Genomic DNA, 8,031 nt, shown 5'->3' with positions numbered 1-8,031 from the left:
TCAACCAGGGAGGCTTGTTTGCTTCCTTGGCTGGAGTTTAGCAGCATCTCAAAGCGATGAGAGACACTTGTATGTTACAGCCTTGCAAACCACAACTGCCTGGTCCTCAGAGGGTTCAGATGCCGCCGGCTCGTACCAGCTTTCCCTCTACCAGGGCTTTCACAGAAACTCAACAGACTCATCTTTTCTTTAGGGGGAAACCCCTTCATCTCATGGAGTCCAGCATTTCAGACACACCAAGTTTCTTGCATCTCTTGAGGGGCCCTCTTTTCTCTGTCTCTAGGAAGTTTGTCATGACATTGTGTAGCACTGTACCCAAGGTGTCTCACATGGGACCATAAACTCCAGCTAGAGGCCTTTGTCTGAAGGAAATGCTGCAAGCAGAGCTGCCACTCTCAGCTCAGACAAAAGGCCAAGAGGAGTCCATTGAGTAGCTTGTTCGCAATCCCAGCACTGGAGACACGGAAGCAGGAGGATCAGGAATCCAAGGACACTCTCAACTAGATAGCAAGTTAGAGGCAAGCCTGGGATACACAAAACCCTGTCTCAAAGCAAAAACAATATCAACAAAAACAAAATCAAAATGTCCAAAAACAAAATTAAAAAGGCAAAGAGGGGTGCAAGGAGATTCCTGCCATAAGTAGAGGTTCGAATCCCCTCTGCTAGAATTTAAAGGCAGTGTGAGAGAGAGCAAGGTGAATTTGAAAACAGCTCTTGCCAGGGTCTCAGGCATTTGAGATAGACTTGGTGCCATAGGCCTGTTGACAAACTCCAAATCATGTGGAATAAGGGCAGAATTTGTCTGGATTCTGAATTTGGGACTGCCCAGAAACTGAGGTATGTTTGTGGAGACTGCTTGTTCATTTCCCAGCTGCTCAGACCAGAATAACCACATAGAAACCACATTAATTACAACACTGCTTAACCAATAGTTTAGGCATATTCCTGGCTAATTCATATCTTAAATTAACCAGTTTTTATTAATTTGTGTATTGCCACAAGGTTGTGGCCTACCTACCGTTAAATGTTCTGAGCACCTCTCCTTCGGCAGCTACGTGGCATCTCCCTGACTCCACCTACTCTCTCTCTCTATCTCTTCCAGCCTGGCTATATTCTGCTAAGCCATTGGCCAAAACAGCTTTATTCATTAGCCAATAAAAGCAACATATATATAGAAGGACACCCCACAGAGGTAGAGGTGGGTGGCTGTGTTCTGAGTCTGAAAGCTCACAGTCCAAAAATCACCTGTAAGCAGAAGTAAGTTGTCAGAGCTCTCAGTGGGAAGCAAACAAAACAAAAGAAAACAAACAAGCATACAAACAAAAATTCCTTCAGAAAGTTTGCCACTTTGAGGAATTTAAATGTTCACATCTTCTAAACTGTCCTTTCTTGGGAGAGATCACTTGTCTTTTAAAGCCATATGGCAGGAGCATACAGTGTGTAAAACGAGTCCGTGCTTCTGGTGGCTATGATGAAGCCACTGTGCTGGTAAATGATGTCACCTGAATGACAGCGAGCATGCCGGAGCCACAGTCAACAGTAGCCGGGAATTTATTATTTTTAACAGCCTCTGAAGGCCCCAGAAAGAATGAAATCAATGTCATCGAGTGCTTTTGGTCAGAGTGTAGCTTGGAGGAGAAAGAAGGAGCGACGAGGAGGGTGCGGAGGAGGAGGAGCAGGGTGAGGAGAGGAAAATAATATACAGAGGGAACCTGCTTTTGCTTTTAATAAAAGTCATTCTGCTGTCAAGAGAAGCTGCTGGAAGCCTACTGGTTTATAGTGTGGAAACGGTCTGTGTGAGGAGGGATGGCTGTTTGTCAGAGTGCCACCTCCTGGCACCCACCTCCTGAGGCTGGAGGTACAGGTGGGTGCAAATGCCATGCTCAGAGGGATCAGGGGGAAGGCAGGGGGCGATATGGGCAGGGTCTGGGCTATAAGAGGGGAGCAACTACCTCTGGTGATGGAGTCGCCACTCTCCAGTTTCTGGATGGGATATTCACGCCCGCCTGAGAGTTTGACCTTCAGGGGGGAAGGAAACACATTAGTCAGCTTTTGCTAGAGGACTGGGTGGTCTAACACTTGAGGCACCCCAATCTGGGAATTTAGGAATCACCCTTTTAGTTTAACAACTTGTTTCCAGACTATTGCCCTAGGCTAAGGAAGGCGGGGGGGGGGGGAGCTGGCAGAAGCTCCTCAGTCCCCTTCTTCACTTTTGTATGTAAAGAGAAACTGAGAAACATTAAACATAGCTGGGCATAAAGGCACACACCTGTAATCCCAGCACTCAGGAGGCTAAAGCGAGAGGATTGGGGGTTTGAGGTCAGCTTGTGTATAGGAAGTAGTATCTAGAAAGGCCCTGTCTCAAACAAAGAGCGGGGGATGTCAATCAGTGGTGGAGTGCTTGCCTGCTTGCCTACCATGCACAAAGCCTTGAACTCAGGCCCAGTCTCCCTCTGCCCCTCCCCCCCAAGAGTTGGAGAAATTCTCCATCATGGAAGAGAGACATTTATGTGTGTGTGTGTGTGTGTGTGTGTGTGTGTGTGTGTGTGTGTGTGCATACACATATATACATATACGCATACTATGGGAAAACAAAGGACACTTAAAAAAAATCAAACACACAACAAGTTGTGGTGCTACATGCCTTTGCCCCAGCACTCTGGAATTGGGCAGATCTCTGTGAGGTTGACGTCAGCCTGGTTCTACATAGAGAGTACTAGGCCAGCTAGGACTATGCAATGAGATACTTCCCAAAACAAACAAGCAAACAAATAAATAAACAAGCGGAATAATTCTCTACCCAGCCAAACTGCAAGTAAAGGGCAGAAATATTTTCAAGATGCTGAAAGGTGACATCCTAGGGTGTCTTTGTGCCAACCGAGAGCTTGGTAAAAGAAGTCCTAGGGAAAGAAAATCTTTATAGACTTGATGATATTGTAGGCTATGCAGGGGAAATGGAGATGCTGGCTATAGGAATAGAGCAGAGTTAGAATCTTAAAGAAGAACAAGTAACCATGTAAGAAAGGATGCTTTGCCATCCCACCCTGCTTGGCTCCGCTCATCCTGTGGTCATAGCATCGGAAAACATCACTGACGGCATTTAATTCCACTCTATAGACAAAACAAAGACAGTTTAGTCTTTGCTGCCGAACAGAATATGAATTTTATCATGTTAAGAATGTAGAGGGAGGGATTGGAGAGGAGGCTCAGAGGTTAAGACCATGTGCTGTTCTTTCAGAAAACCCTTCTGATTCCCAGCACCCACAGACTTTGGATAACTCTGTAAGTCCAGCTACAGGGACTGGAGCCCTTTGCTGGACTCTGCTGGAACTTCACTGAACTCTCAAAAGCACAAAAAACACCCCATTAAAAAACACATTTTTTAAAATGCAAAGATAAATAGGTGGGGAGGCACATTATTGTAATCTTAGCTCTTGGAAAGCTGAAGCTGGAGGATTGCTATTAGGTTGAGGCCAGCCTGGGTTACAGGGTGAGACCCTGTCTCAAAAAAAAAAAAAAAAAAAAAAGGAAAAGAAAATTGCACAGCCATCAGAAGTAGAAACAAAGAGGGTGGGGGAAGCTGATGGGGAATGGGGCCTCCAGTTAGCACTGTATCTGTGTTGACATTGTGTGTTTGGTGGGAGAGGGGCTGGAGACAAAGGAAGCAAGTTTATAAGCATCCTTCTCATCCAACACAGGAGAAAGTCAACCTTGTGGCAAACTGCTAAGTTGAGAAATGGTATCAGTAGCCTGACATTCTGAGGTAGGGAGACAGATGTCCCATTAGCTGAGTATGTGGAGGCAGGACCAGGGAAGACAGGAAACTACTGCTTCTACTCACTGTGTGTTTAAGAAATAACTTTGTGTGTCTCAGGCTGCCAGTATACACAATCAGATCTGCCTCGTTTTTCCTGGTCTTGTGTTTGTAACACTGAGGTGGAGGAGGCTTCAGTTAGAATCAGGTCTGTTCTTTTTCAACCTACATATCAAATATGGCTCAGAACGAGCCGGAAGAGCCTCTAGCGATCCTGGTATGTAAATGAGGACCCACTCTTTTTCAAATAACACCCTTCTTTTATATTAAATCCTATTTCTGTAGGAGGATTGACAAATGTTCTCTATTATCAACCACAACTTAGTGCACTGGTAGGGGAGTGTGCTGGCAGGGTGGAACGGGACAGAAGACAATGTTCCCTCTTAAAGAAGCCTTGATGGTGGCCCTAACTCTCAAGAAGGGACCTGGAAAGTCTTGCTAATTCACCTACCATCATCTTGGTAAATGTTCTGTAAGATCATTTCAGATGCTAAAGAAAAAACAGTTCTTTGGATCAAGTATGGAAAGCAAGAGCAGTGTTAGACCGAGACTCTTAGTAATAGAAGGAGGAACAAGACAAAAGAAGCAAGCTGGAGAGAGATCTCATGTCGAGGCTAGGAAGATGAAAATGATCTCAGCATTCATGGAAAAGCCCTGTGGGGTAGTGTGCATCTGTAATCTCAGCATTGGAGAGGCAGAGACAAGTGCTTTCTGGAACGCATGGGCCAGCCAGTGAGTCCCTGGTCCCAGTAAGGGAATCTAAAGAAAAGAGGGTAAGTGCCATCTGAAGAGAATCCCTAAAGTTGATGTCTGGCCTCCACACACATCTGAATAATACATGTGTACATTCACATGAGCAGCACACATGCCTTTCCCCAATACACACAAACACACAAACACACACACACACACACACACACACACACACACACACACACACACTGAGACTTCATTGAATCTGAAGGGGCAGATCCTAAGTCAGACGACAGATAACATTGAGAGTAACTGACTGGGTATACCAGATAGCCACAGGAGAACCTGCAGTGAGGCATGGCAGCAGAGATCTCAGAAGATTATACCCGGAGCAGATGTATCCTGTTTTCTCACACTGCAGAGAGCATAGAATCCTTTTATACCAGATTGACAAACCATGGAGTCCACTCAACAATGGCATCATCAAAATCAACTTAAGATTCCAGAGAAGAAGGTAGAGATTCTTCATCCCAATTGCATTTTCCATGTTATAGACTGGGGTCTTCTGGGAGTTGCTATCTACAGCAGGTAATGAAATGGAACTTTGACAGTTGTCTATTCCTGAATGTGAATTTCAGAACCAAAAAAAAAAAATTGAGACTGAGACCCAAAATGAATACTAACCATGCTTTCTGGGGGTTTATAGAGTCTTTTTGAGTCATTGCCTTATCTGGAGAACACTTAGTCTCACAGTCCCTGAGAAAGAACTCTGAAAACTCAGTTCTCTAGCTTTCTTGGTGTCTAGAATGTAGGAACACAACCTCATTCCTGCTAATCACAGTTGCCTACTTAGGATTTTAGTTTAGAAATGAGTGACAAAAAGAGGAGTCTCTGAGTGGAATTTCTGTTGCTGATGAAGGTGTTTCTGAGCCATTTGGCTGCCAGGGACAGGGTAGAACCAAGGGGACCAGCAGGGTTCATGAGCAGGAGAGTCCCACAGTGTGGCTTTGGACTTCATCATCTAGAACTCTTAGAATGAAACCTCACAGTACACTCTGATGTCCTTTAATGAATTCGCTTTCTGCTTTAATCAAACTCAGTCTCCATTGCCTGCAGCCAGGAATTCTGATATTCCCCTGGTATGTGATGACCGAAGGAATTGCTGGACCACTTTTCCCATTGAGAACATGCCCACTCAACAGAATAACTCCGCTCCATCGTTGGATTTACTGACATTTCATTTGGTTTTCAGGGAACTAGCTAGCTGTGACTCTGACTTATAATGGCAGAAACATTTGACAATATAATTATGATTGTGCCTATCAGTTATCTCATATTGTGTCAAACACAGATTTTTTTTTTTCATTTTTGCTGTTGTTCTCTATTGAACTTCTGGTGAGTGGGTGAGTTTTTCTGCCTGCAAAAGATCACGGAGGAGCTAAGGCTTGAGTACCTGAGGGAAAAATATTTCTATTGTGTTATTTTCAAGTGTTCTTAAATCAGGTTGTTCTTTAAGGATTTTAGGAGAGATTCAGATTCGATCTGAAAATGCTTGTCTATTAAAATCCACACAGTCCAATATTTCTTGAAGGGTCATTTTGTAATAGACTGAAATGACGGTAGAGAGGTTCAACTGAAAAAAAAAATCTAACTTGGCAGGATTTCTATTTTGGGAAGTTCACCTGGAAGGGAACACCAGAAAGCAAATCTATGATCTAAGAATTCTAAAGGAGTCTATGAAACCAGAAAACTCAAGCCTAAAGCACCCCACCTTAGATCAACAGTAAACAGACACTCAGTTGTAGTGGTCACTGTGGTGTTGAGCCTTAGTGGTCACTTTGGTGGTCAGTTGTAATGTCCATCTAAATAGTCAGCCACCGTGATCACTCTGGTGGTCATTGATGTGGCCAGCCATAGTGGTCACTGTGATGGTCAGTCATAGTGGTTACTACAAGAGCCAGTTGTAGTGACAACTGGGATGCGTAGGTCAACAGTATAAATACTAGGACAGAGACTTCTCCAACTAGAGAATGGCTCCCCAACCCTTCATAATATATGACCATGGAGAGGTCAGGCAGATTTTCTTAGAGTACAAACATGCGGGCATCCATAATTACTGATCAAGAAATTTACCCCAGGGCCAAATAATAGAATCTTTATTATCTATGTGATTTACAGTATCAACCATACTTACTGTTTGTTTCCATTTTCTCAACAGAGATGTGTGTGTGTGTGTGTGTGTGTGTGTGTGTACACACACACACACATCACTATCCCTCTACCACTGTATACTGTGTGTTTGGAAGTGGCTACGTTATCGTTTATAATTACATGACCGCTAGGATACCAATCAGATATGATTGCCACAACAATACAGAACTTGAGGATCCTGGGCCTAGAGCTAGAAACAGTAATTGGCTATCACTTTGGGGGCTATCTTCTGTTATGGATGTTAAGTTTGTTATACTTGTGAGATGGTGAAAAATTGTGGGTGCTGAATTGTGGGTGCAAAGCATCCCTTTTTAGTCTATGGCTTTCTAGTCGAGAGACTTAAACAGGTGTGCAGCATTGTATTCCAATTACCACTGCTTTAGGTTTTATTTTATTTATTGTGTGTGATGTGTGTGTGAGCGAAGCTTGGTTGGAGGTCAGAGGACAATTTAGAGTTTAGTTCTCTCTGCACTGCAGGGCCTAGGGGATGAACTCAGGTTGTCAGTCGTGTTCAGCAAGAGCTTCTACCTTCTAAATCATCTTGCTGGTTCTGTTTTCAGTTATATTTAATCACTTTTTTTTGCCATGAATGGACCTTATAAATCATTTAAAATTTTTTCACCCACAAATTGAACATTATCAATTTGGGAAGAAAGATCCAGAGAATTGTGCAGCTCCTAAAATCTTCCTAGAAAACCATAAAGAAACTTACCACATTTTGTTGTGAGCCAGCATGATACGCATTTCAAATCCCATGATACATACGAGAGAGTCCTAGGGATGAAGCTCTCTCCTGGGGAGCAACATGGAATCCTAACAGAATAATGACAAAGGGAAGAGGGGTAATACACTCAGAGAGACACAGGACCATGGCTTGGCGGTGCTCAATCCAGAGGTAAAGAGATTTCAACATTTGCAAAAGGTTTCCTTACATTTCATTCATTATCACTCTTAATTTTAAAATGTCTGATCAAATTAGGCTTGAGGAAAACTTAGAAAAACCTTTCCATTAATGAAACAAAACACATCTCAAGCTGAAAGCCTGCATTAATTCTTTATGATTAAAACTTATTAACATTGCTCAAACTTAGGAGAAGGTAAGTGCACCCACTCTCACCATTATTGTCTGAGTTTTTCTACAGTGTTTACCAATGAGAGAAAGAAATGAAGATATACAAATTGTTAGCCAAGGTGTAGAACCGTTCTGAATGTCCAGAGATTGATGAAAGGCTAAGGCCAGTATGTGCATAATACAAATGGAATATCACTCAGCCTTTAAAAAGCAGAAAATCCTGCCATATTTGACAAAATGT

This window comes from Microtus ochrogaster, unplaced genomic scaffold (assembly GCF_000317375.1).
Source record: "Microtus ochrogaster isolate Prairie Vole_2 unplaced genomic scaffold, MicOch1.0 UNK12, whole genome shotgun sequence".
Taxonomy (NCBI): domain Eukaryota; kingdom Metazoa; phylum Chordata; class Mammalia; order Rodentia; family Cricetidae; genus Microtus; species Microtus ochrogaster.
The sequence above is the reverse complement of the archived record's forward strand: the minus strand, read 5'-3'. Positions refer to the sequence as shown.